The 12,388-nt window shown below is 44.5% G+C and overlaps 1 long non-coding RNA gene across 1 annotated transcript; it reads left to right on the top strand.

Annotated features, from left to right (window-relative positions):
• Window positions 1–2,933: 2,933 nt before the first annotated feature.
• LOC128411653 (uncharacterized) lies at window positions 2,934–11,978 on the top strand. The gene is made up of 4 exons (XR_008329870.1): window positions 2,934–3,012; window positions 6,609–6,744; window positions 8,845–8,995; window positions 11,534–11,978. It is a non-coding gene; the product is annotated as an uncharacterized LOC128411653 (long non-coding RNA).
• The last annotated feature ends 410 nt before the right edge of the window (window positions 11,979–12,388 follow it).

Raw genomic sequence — 12,388 nt, 5'->3', positions numbered from 1 at the left:
AGAAATGGTTAATTACATTTTGTAGGACAGTACAGTGGTACCTCAGGTTACATACGCTTCAGGTTACATACGTTTCAGGTTACAGACTCAGCAAACCAAGAAATAGTACCTCGGGTTAAGAACTTTGCTTCAGGATGAGAACAGAAATCGTGCTCCGGTGGTGTGGCAGCAGCAGGAGGCCCCATTAGCTAAAGTGGTGCTTCAGGTTAAGAACAGTTTCAGGTTAAGAACTGACCTCTGGAACGAATTAAGTACTTAACCCGAGGTACCACTGTAAATATAAATGATATAAACGACTAGTGCATCTTATACTCCACAAAAAGAAAGCAAACCTTGGAAATAAGCTGAAAATGAGGGGAAACGGGCATGCGTTAAAAATAATAATACAAAACTCTACAATTCATATCATTTTCACTTACACCATACTTATTCCAGGAGAAGTAATAGAAGTACTTTTAAACACTCGCCCCCCTCACTGCCTGACAAGAACTGGAGAGGGGAGAAGTTAAGGCTGCACACCAGATTCAACCAAATCACAAATTCAGAGGAATCCATTTTCTCACCAAGCTAGGCCACACTCAGTCCGCATGACAAATGATGCAGGTAGCCAAGAAACAGGATTCTACTTTGTGACATCAGAGCAGCATGAAAGACAGAATGGTCTTCACATAAGACATTCCATCTTCATCACCCCCACCCCATTTAATTCCTGAGCTACTGGAACAGAGTCAAATGTTTGTTTGTTTGTTTGATTTTTATTTTTATTAAAGGCACCTCTACAAATACAATATAGGTACAAATTTTTATTCAGATATTTTTTTCATCTTAGAACTTGAACTGGAGGAGGTGAGCTGCGATGCTGCTGAGATTTCCTAGCTCAGAAATACAAGTTTTGGGGGTGGGGAGACCAGAAATTCTTTACTCAAATCACCAGAAGAAGACGGTGACACCTAAATTCTTATCTGGGTTGAATTTTAAGCCAGACAAGTAAGGAATGCAACTCCCCACCTGCCTCTCAAAGTAGACCTCAATTATTTGTACACACACACACAAACACACAAGACCGGATCTAGGTTTGATGAGCTAAGCTACTGAAGATAATGGGGCCCTTTATGTGTCCAGCTGTCCTTTGTCAACAACGAATTGTCACTGTTTTTGTGTGTGTTGAATATATGCTATACGGTAATTTATGGACCTAATAGGTATCTAAAGCCATTTGCACATGTTGCCATGCAATCAGTCCATGCAGAATGTAGGCACCCTATACAGTGGTACCTCGGGTTAAGAACTAAATTCGTTCTGGAGGTCTGTTCTTAACCTGAAACTGTTCTTAACATGAGGTACCACTTTAGCTAATGGGGCCTCCCGCTGTTGCCGCACTATTTCTGTTTGTTGTTTAGTCGTTTAGTCGTGTCCGACTCTTCGTGACCCCATGGACCAGAGAACACCAGGCACCTCTGTCCTCCACTGCCTCCCGCAGTTTGGTCAAAACCACTATATATAGAAAGGAGCAAACCAGTGATATTTCCGGGAGCAGGCTAGCAGGCAAGGCCCATTACTTACATCATAGGAGCCTACACAACACAAAACACTGTTGCTGTATGTAGGTTTTATTTCATTTGTTTTTTATCTTATATTTTGGAAATGTACATCCAGTTTTTTTCCTTTAATTTTTTTGGGGGGCCCCAAGAGCGTAGGGCCCTAAACTATAGCTTGTTTAGCTTATATGTAAATACAGCACTGCACACACACACACACACGCACACACACACACACACTCCGTTCCATGCTGCCTACCTAAGCTGGGCTTTCTGACAGTGGCCAGTGGAACTAATGAAGGAAAGAAGGTCGTAGACGCACAACCTAAGAGTATGCAAGATAGCAAGGGGGCAAAGAAACACCCTTTCCATCTTCACAGGTGACATCAGGCAGGAAGCAGAATCACCCAGGAAAGGAGGGATGTGGTGGTGCTGGGTGGATGAACTTTGGTACCTGGGAATATTAATGGTGATCAGAGAGAACACATATGGGAAGGACCACAGATCAATGGCAGAGAGTCTGCTTGGCTTACAGAAAGTCCCTGGTTTAGTCTGAAATGGTCTCCATCTGAAATCCTGGCATGTCACTCCCAGTTAGTGTAGACAACACGGAGTTAGCAGGACCAATGGTCTGAGTTGGTATAAGGCAGCTTTCTGTGTCCCCCCCTTTGGGCAGGATGCAGTTTGACTTACATTCCTTTGTATAAAACAAGCCTGAAGGAGACCCCCAACTCACTCACACGTCCTTGTATGATCAGTGGAAACAGTTGGTCCTGGCAAGTATTAATCACTCTCAGTTCCAACCTGATAATTGCCACCTGCCCAGATTTTAACTTGTCTGAATTAATTTTAAGATGTACAGTGGTACCTCAGCTTAAGTACTTAATTCGTTCTGGAGGTCTGTTCTTAACCTGAAACTGTTCTTAACCTGAAGCACCACTTAAGCTAATGGGGCCTCCTGCTGCTGCCGTGCCACGGTTGCATGGTTTCTGTTCTCATCCTGAAGCAAAGTTCTTAACCTGAGGTAATATTTCTGGGTTAGCAGAGTATGTAACCTGAAGCGTATGTAACATGAAGCGTATGTAACCCGAAGTACCACTGTATTTTAATTAATTGATGTCTGCTTTTATGAATATTGTGTTGTTTTTATGATGTTAGCCGCTCTGAGCCTGGCCTCGGTCGGGGAGGGTGGGATACAAATAATAATAATAATAATAATAATAATAATAATAATAATAATAATAATAATTATTATTATTATTATTAGGTCCCAAATTAAAGAAGGGGGAGAAAATTTATTTGGTTTGCATTTAAAGGTGAACTTCTCTCCAGTTCACAATTTCCAGTTTCTTATTGACATACTATTGCTTTTTGCAGGGCCATTGGTGGCCACGGTGCCCTGTGAGTGTTGGGCCCATGGGAGTCTTTCGACTTCTCATATTTGCTCTTTCATGGATGAATCTGGCTGCTGAAGGTAAGGTGTGTGCTTCTGTTTCTCTTTGTAGTTATTATATGGCTGAAATAAGTAAAAGAGGGAGGCAGCAGTTACAAGTTACCGGTCTCTGCAGCCACAGCAGGCGCTGTGATTCTCCAGTGGTTTGACTTCACCCCTCAGAGGTGTATTTCATTGCCTCTTGAGACAGACAAGTGCCAACAGCAATAAAGTATTAAGGCCAATTAATCCAGTTGTCTCGCGCGACTGGTGTGGCAGGTTGCCATTTGCCTCCACACCTGCAAAGTAACAGTTGAAAGGCCATATTTATGAATATCTGCATGCCAAATTTGGAAAGCGTTTTGTCTTATTCTGATATGGAAACGATGTTTCATTCCCTTGGGCATGTTAACAGATGCTGTTTTAGGATTTAACTTTTTGCCCTGCACGTTCCAGGCACAAATCCATGCATTAAAGTTCTGTGTCCGAGTGCTCCCTCTTTTTGCTCTGGAGATTTCCCCACGAAAACTCGCTCTTTAAAGTCGAAGCACAACAAATGGCAATTCAGGTTTTCTGTGGATTGCTGTTTGCTCTGATTCAGGGGTAAAGAGAGAGCTTTCATGGGGAAAGTTCTGGACTGGGGAAACGAAAAAAAGAAAGGGTGCTTGGACATAGAGCCTTAAAGCACAAATTATGCATGGAAAGTGCACAGGTAAGGTAAGTCCATAGTCTCCCCAGCCAAGGTTTAGGAACCACAGAGCCTAGGTCTTGCTGATCAGAAGGTTGACGGTTCGAATCCCCGCGACAGGGTGAACTCCCGTTGTTCGGTCCCTGCTCCTGCCAACCTAGCAGTTCGAAAGGACGTCAAAGTGCAAGTAGATAAATAGGTACCGCTCCAGCGGGAAGGTAAACGGCGTTTCCATGCGCTGCTCTGGTTCAACAGAAGCAGCTTAGTCATGGAGGGACCACTAGGGGCGCATCAGAAGATGGCTGACAATAACATCTCTCCGACCCACACAAGGTAAATTGGACACTGTGATGGGAGTAAATAGCCGCCCTACCCCCCCCCCCCAGAATTGTGGTGGGGGACTGCCCTTGCCTGCTGTGCCCTATACCACCCCCGAATTTGTGGGGATGGGGGCACTAGGCACAATGCCCTCCTGTGGGATTTTGGCGCTCCTGGACGCCGTCTCTGATCCACGCCACTAGCTGCAAGAACTTCAAAAGAAACAATTTGGATGAAGCGAATGCACATATCTCAAGGAAGAAGGGGGAGTAAAGACTGCTAACAGAAGAGATCTCTGATAAAACAAGACGAGTCGGAGGAACAAGTATAAATCATGAGAAGATACGCCAAGACTCGGTATGGCAAAGGGACTGATGGGGGAGGGGAAAAAAACTTTCCTTTCTTTCCCTTATGTGATTAAACAAGAATCCCCCCCTCACAAGTCAGAAATGTCATTTTAAGGACTTAAGCTGTGGATTTAAGGCTGTGTGGAGATAAACTTTCGAACCAAAGCATGTTTTAAGAAGAGCGTGGAATGTATAAGGGCTTTGGAATGACGCAGTTAAAAATTCCGTCGCCATATTGGGAAGTTCTGTCGGAGGACTTAAGTCTGAGAGGAGAAATAGAGAAATAGAGCTGTTTTTATATTGTGAGTGAAACTCCTCAGAGGGACTTAAGAACGACAGTTCTGTAATTAATGATGGAAAGAGCGCTGTTATCTATGAAGGCGATGATATATGCAAACCATCTCGATTTGAGGACTGGAAGAACAGAAAAATCCACACAGGATTATTATTGGTGTTTATCGGCTTAAGGAGACTATCAGAAGAGATCATAAAGAAAAAAGAGAAAATATATGAACAAGATGTGATGTGGAAACAGCAAGATAAGACTGGATAGAATTATGAACTTTGTTTGGACTGATTTGGACATTAATGCAGTGGCAGTAAGATGATCAGAATCCCCCTTCGGACCTTGAAATATGGGTTCCCTCAACAAAATTTAAAATTCGGCTTTGGAATTTGGAATTTATGTGATGTGATTTGATTTGATTTGATTGGCTGGTTAATAAAAAATATTTTTTTTAAAAAAAGAAGCAGCTTAGTCATGCTGGCCACATGACCTCCCTCAGCCAATAAAGTGAGATGAGCACCGCAACCCCAGAGTCAGTCACGACTGGACCTAATGGTCAGGGGTCCCTTTACCTTTTACCTTTAAGTGAGCTTTGGGTACATGAACTCAGCATGTGAACCCTGGCACTGCTATCCAGCAGTCACAAGAACCCCAACCCACTGTGCATAAGGCTGTGACAGATGGCTTTTAATGCAATAATGCCTCAATGCTCTGTTAGGATATTTCCGTTCCACCTTAAAAGGGAGCAGGATGTTTGTGTCACAGCCTGCGTATTGTCCTGTTTCACAGGATGTTTCTGTTGTGTCTTAGCTTTCGTTTCTGCTGTTGCCTGAGCATACCGAAGCAGGCAGTCATGTTTTTCTTTGTTCTGATCAACGCTGAATAAACTTGGAAAAATGCTCTCCTGCTGTGCATCTTTCGCTGTGTGAATTCTGCTGATAGAGTGTGCACCAGCCTAAGAATGTGGCAATACCATTTCTGAGGCTTCGTGTCGCTAATTGCTGATACTGCCTGTCTACGGGAGGTCGATGGATCGTCCGGCAGCCGGCTTGGGGGCTATGATGGACTTTGCCTCCCTGGCAGTATCCCAACATGCTCCTCAATAATGCCTCAATGCACCTAGCACTTATGCACTTCCTCTCATAGGTATACTAAATGTCAAACCAAAAATATGACCCATGCCACTCCCAGCAAGCCAATAAGAATTGGCCAGAAGTATATAGAAGTTTGTGGGACATGGGTGGCGCTGTGGGTTAAACCACAGAGTCTAGGACTTGCTGATCAGAAGGTCGGCGGTTTGAATCCCCGCGATGGGGTGAGCTCCTGTTGCTCGGTCCCTGCTCCTGCCAACCTAGCAGTTTGAAAGCATGTCAAAGTGCAAGTAGATAAATAGGAACCGCTCCGGCGGGAAGGTAAACGGCGTTTCTGTGCGCTGCTCTGGCTCGCCAGAAGTGGTTTAGTCATGCTGGCCACATGACCCGGAAGCTGTACGCTGGCTTCCTCGGCCAATAAAGCGAGATGAGCACCACAACCCCAGAGTCGGCCACGACTGGACCTAATGGTCAGGGGTCACTTTACCTTTACCTTTATATAGAAGTTTTTTTGGGGGTACTTCCTTCTTAACCTCCTACGTTGCAAAACCCTGGTGTGTGCTGCATGCATACATTGCATATTCCCGCTTAAAATATGATATTGCATGTCAGCAGGGGCTCAGGGGAATAAGAGGAGCCCATGCAGCCCCTGAAATCTCTGGCTGCTTGAATTGAGGTTGCCGCTGGGCTGAGTTACCATGGAGCCCTGAATGAAACTGAATATTGCTGGTCGTCTTTGATGTGTGAAACATTGATTAATGTAGCGCTGTTTTGTAAAGACGAAATCCCAAATGATGAAATCCCAAATTACCACCACCACATCATTTTTTAAAAAAACATGGTCATTAACAACTTCAACTTCTTCTTTCCTCTCTCCCTCTCTCTTTCTGCATTGGCAACTTGCATAGACAACCCATTTGATCCAAACCTCTCACGTGACCTACTCATGTGTTGGCTCGACAAAGGATTGTGCTCCAAGCATACCTGCCCTTTTCTTTCTAGGACTACTGCACCATGTGGCAAACGTGCAGTTTGCTGCACAAGGTAGACAACTCTTCAATATTATTCTTGCAGGTTTGGAAATGCTTGCCACTATTCTTTTTAGTGGTCATATATTCCCAGCTATGTCCATGTAGTGCTTCCCTGTGATGAGTGCCTCTTTGAACATAGCTGAACTCTTTAACTTTCCCCTGTAGGGAAAAAAATCGGCTCTCTGATTTGGAGAGGGATTGGTGTTTGTGGGTCTATATAACATTTGAAATACAGGTAGGCCATTGTCGGTCCAATCTCACCTGCCCCCAAGTTTTAAAACACTCCCCTTTTATAGGGATCTGTCCTAGATTTGGCCTGGAGAGAATCGGGCAGATTTGGGTTTCAGCCAAATTGAGTGAAGTAGTGGCATAGCTAGCCGCTTGGGTGCCCAGGGCAGCACACAAGCCCTGCAGCCAGGGGTGGAACGAGCCACTCATGGGGGCGCGGCAAGCTGCCCATGGGGGCAGTGTGAGCCAAGGCAGGGCACGCTGCATGGAGCCTCACCACCGCCTCCCCCTCAGCTGTAGGCTGAGGCGGTGGGCAGACGCTGTCGGGATTCACAGAATGCTGTGTGAGATAGTGAGTCTGCAGGCTTGAGTTTTTGCTAGCTGATGCAACTGGCTGATGCAATCAGCCTGCAATACTTTCTAGGCCGAATCGCCTCCCCACACAATGTCCGCATGTGTCTAAACCTGCAGAGTGTTGCTTTGCAAGGGGATTCCAATCTTCCTGGGATCTGCTTCCCTAGCACATCCCCTGAAGGGAACAGGCTGGTGAAACAGACTCCTGCAGCCTTCCTTCCTGATTCCCTGACCGTTAGAATTCCTGCTCTGTGATTGCAGTCATGGGGTTGTTGTCTTTCACATGATGGTGCATGTTTTGACTCCACAGAATGGGAAGTGACAGAGACAGGGTGTTTGTGTTACTGTGTTCCATGAAGTGGGACTATTGTCCTTTGTTCTTTCTCTTTGCTGTCTGATGCTAGAGAGAGAGGGAGCCATGTTGCAGTGCTCCGTGTGTAGATTAGCCAAAATGCTGAGTTGTTGAGGTCTGTTACGCAAGCTGCGCAAACTCTGCGGATCCCTAAGTGTGCCGGTGTCTGTTGGCATCAGTCGCTGTGATGTCCGGGCTGAAGAAAGCTAATGAAGCTCCTGAATGATTGACCAGGAGGGAGAGAACATGCCAGTCAGGCATGTGTCTCTGCCAGGGTCTTACTCAAGTGTAGGACGAGCTCCTGACACTAACTGCCCCAGACCATACTGGGCTGCCTGACACAGTGATCTGGGAGTGTCTTCACCCCAGTGGCATAGGAAGGGGGGTGCGGTGGGTGCAGGCCGCCCCGGGTGTCATCACTGAGGGGGTGACAAAATGGCCAGAATATGTGTTTTTTTTAAAAAAATAACTCCCTCAACCAACCTTCCTATGCTGCTGCAGGAGCACTCTCCCCTCGAGTGATTTCCAGAAACCAGAAGCATTGCTTCCTCCAACTTTGCAGGCAGAGCACAGCCTTTATGGCTAGTAGCCTTTGACAGCCCTCTCCTCCATGAATCTGCATAATCCAGCAGCTTTTATAAGCCCTAATTAAGCATTAACCTGACTCCCAATTTGATTCAGGACTGGAACCAAGGAAGCGGGGCTAAGCAGAGCCCTACACTTTTGTACTTGGAATGTTCAAGGGCAGCGTTACAGTCATGCCTCTGGCCTCCACTCCTGAATGATTGTCAGGCTTGAAGCTTGTAATTCTCAGGTGTTTTTGCTTGGAGTATTTGCCACCCCCTTCATCTGGCCAGTTATCATACACATTCTGCTCAACGTAGTGAGTCAATAGATGTTTTATTGTGTTTTGAATATCTTGTTGGAACCCACCCAGAGTGGCTGGGGAGACCCGGCCAGATGGGTGGGGTATAAATAATAAATTATTATTATTATTATTATTATTACTATCATCATCATCATCATCATCAAGAGTTTAATGCCCAAGAATATTTTCAACAGCCTATTTCCCCCTTGATATGTTCATGGATAATATAACTCACACAGGCCATCATTCTGACTTTCTCTTTCTTTCTTTCTTTCTTTCTTTCTTTCTTTCTTTCTTTCTTTCTTTTTCAGCATTGTAACAAATATGTGGCTGTGTGGATTTGGTAAAGGTTTTTGCTCAATGTGGTACTGCCCTCTCAAGCACTTTCAGTTTGGAATATGTGGCAGAGGAAGCCCATGCTGTGTGAAGTCCATTCCAGGAAAGTAGGCCAATCTCTCCAGGGTAAGTCCAGAGAAATGTTCATAACTATCCTTTCCAACTCCCATCTAAGTGCATTGCCAGGAGAGGTAGTGGTGGCCACCAACACAGATGGCATAGAAAAATTCATGGAGGGTAAGGTTATCAAATGTGTACTCATCCAGCAGGGCTCTTTCTAGATTGTTGTTGTTTAGTCATTTAGTCGTGTCTGACTCTTCATGACCCCATGGACCAGAGCATGCCAGGCACTCCTGTCTTCCACTGCCTCCCACAGTTTGGTCAGCTTCGAGAACACTGTCCAACCATCTCGTCCTCTGTCATCCCCTTTTCCTTGTGCCCTCAAGCCTTCCCAAACCAGGGTCTTTTCCAAGGAGTCTTCTCTTCTCATGAGGTGGCCAAAGTATTGGAGCCTCAGCTTCAGGATCTGTCCTTCCAGTGAGCACTCAGGGCTGATTTCCTTAAGAATGAATAGGTTTGATCTTCTTGCAGTCCATGGGACTCTCAAGAGTCTCCTCCAGCACCATAATTCAAAAGCATCCATTCTTCGACGATCAGCCTTCTTTATGGTCCATCTATCACTTCCATACATCTCTACTGGGGAAACCATGGATTTAACTATACTGACCTTTGTCGGCAAGGTGATGTCTCTGCTTTTTAAGATGCAGCCAAGTGAGAGCTGGACCATAAAGGAGGCTGATCTCCGGAGAATTGATGCTTTTGAATTATGGTGCTGGAGGAGACTCTTGAGAGTCCCATAGACTGCATGAAGATCAAACCTATCCATTCCTAAGGAAATCAGCCCTGAGTGCTGAGTCCTAGGTTGTACTGTTTCCTAATTCTGATTACTATGGCACAGAATAATTTCATTCATTTTGCATTTTTTAAGTGAAAAGCTTTAATTTGCTTCTCACAGATTCGAATGCAATTATAGTGATATTTTTCTCTTCAGATTTTCCACTCCTCTGAATTTTATTATGAATCTATTGACTCAAAAAATGCATCAAAGTGCATTCAACAATGTGTATTTTAGCATAAAATGTACTTTATTTAGATATTTTATGGTGGTGAACCTAGTTCTAGTCAAAGGGCTGCTTTCCTTTCTGGACAAACTTCCAGGGGTTACTAGCCAATGGAGTCCAGAAGCAAACATGGATATGATCAGAGGCAAAGGATGATGGAACAGATTATTATCCTTAGAGGGCTGCATTTCGATCCTGGGCCTGAGGGTTCCCCATCTCTGGTGTATTTTGTGACAAAGTATTTGCTTCAATATACATTTTCAACCATTTTCTAGCCCAATTCCCTGCAATACAGGAATCTCAACTAAAGCATCCATGAAACATGGATTTCCTACATTGCAGTAGGAAAAATTGCTCACAAAAATATGTATATCAGACAAATGAACATACCAAAATAAAAATAAGAACATAAGTCAGAGGAATTGGCCACCCTCCAGGTGCCCGGCTTGCATTCCTTGTTGACCTCCCTGTCAGCGACTCCCGGCAAAATCAGGCGAGATCTCTATCGGCGATCCTCCTCTCCGTGAGAAGAACACACCACTCCTCCCCTCCATCCCAGGGAGGGGAGAGAGACAGACAGAAATGTATTTACATGCTTTTATTCCTGTCTTTCCAGCAGTACAGAGAAAACGTGTCTCCACTCTCTCATCACCAACAGCAGAGAGAGAATAACTCAACCCATGTACTTCCAGTACAGATCATGTGACACTCTGAGCTAACATCCGGTGCTCAGTACACTGAATAGACTGTCCTTTGTTCCCACGGTACAGTCCCAAAACATCAACATCCTGTTTGGCTATCCAGCCACCTGGAGCACGCTGCTGCATTGCTCATTTTTCGTAACAATATTGAGAGGGGGAGACATTACAAATGGATGTAGGAATGAGGTGACCTGAATTTAAGATGGGGAAAACCAGAAACGAAGAGATGCCGTTATAGAGAGATTCTTCAACATTTTAGTGCAAATCTTTTCTAGTAAACACGTTTTATATGCATCTTTGCCTAAAGCATACATTTTTGCAAGCAGTTTCTCCTAATATGCATGCTATTTTCACTAAAATATGCATATTCATGCACACTTTTCTCCAGTGCATACATTTTTGTAAACCATATTTGGCTGAAAAACTGCATCAGAAAATTCAGAAAATTTCAAGCAAAGGTGGTGTTTCATTTCTTACGTCACTTCAGAAAGTGTGGGTTGGATCATTATACCTTTAAATGGAAAATGAGTCAAATTTCCCCTCCTGGCCAGCCTCACCTAACCCATTATATTCTTTATAATGAGAGCCAGTGTGGTGTAGTGGTTAAGAGCGGTAGTCTCGTAATCTGGGGAACCGGGTTCGCGTCTCCGCTCCTCCACATGCAGCTGCTGGGTGACCTTGGGCCAGTCACACTTCTTTGAAGTCTCTCAGCCCCACTCACCTCACAGAGTGTTTGTTGTGGGGGAGGAAGGGAAAGGAGAATGTTAGCCGCTTTGAGACTCCTTAAAGGGAGTGAAAGGCGGGATATCAAATCCAAACTCTTCTTCTTCTCTTCTTAATAGGGTGACCAGAATGCTGCGGGTGTAACCAGTCGACAGCAGAGTTTATTAGGACTCCAGTGCTGAAGTTGGAAAAGTCTCAATAAAGAGAATTATGGGTGACATCAGCAGGTTTTGATGAAGAATAAAAGAGACAGCAAACCACCTGGGATCAAAATAGTGTAAAAGAAACAGCAAAGATGAGACTCACCCATGCTATGGCTTAGAAGAATTTGTCCCATTTGGTCAAACCATATTTTGAAGCAAATAGAGATCTGAATATCTCAAGAGGTGTGTGTGTGTGTGTGTGTGTGTGTGTGTGTGTGTAGAGCCTTCTCTGATTCATGTAATCTACATCAATTTGCTTGGACTCCCAAGGAATCTTGCCACCAGGAATTCATATCTTCAGTTATCCATTTCATTACTGACACAATCAATCAACCAATAAACGATTTTGATGTGAAATTGCTTTACTGAAATGTTTGTGCATCTACTTCATTGGGTGGTTATCTAAAGTGACATTATTTAGATGTTTGGAGATACAGAACACATATCACCACTTGATTTTGCAGGTCAACAGTGTTGAATGCACCCATGCATAATACTATCTAGAAATTACCATTGCAAGGAAGAAGAAAGCTTGCAAGAAAAGAATAGTCCACCCTATGTGTGGTGTAGTCGTTAAGAGCGGTAGATTCGTAATCTGGGGAACCAGGTTCGCGTCTCCGCTCCTCCACATGCAGCTGCTGGGTGACCTTGGGCTAGTCACACTTCTCTGAAGTCTCTCAGCCCCACTCACCTCACAGAGTGTTTGTTGTGGTGGAGGAAGGGAAAGGAGAATGTTAGCCGCTTTGAGACTCCTCCGAGTAGTGATAAAGT

Source organism: Podarcis raffonei, chromosome 3, assembly GCF_027172205.1.
Source record: "Podarcis raffonei isolate rPodRaf1 chromosome 3, rPodRaf1.pri, whole genome shotgun sequence".
NCBI classification, from domain to species: domain Eukaryota; kingdom Metazoa; phylum Chordata; class Lepidosauria; order Squamata; family Lacertidae; genus Podarcis; species Podarcis raffonei.
The sequence above is the reverse complement of the archived record's forward strand: the minus strand, read 5'-3'. Positions and strand labels throughout refer to the sequence as shown.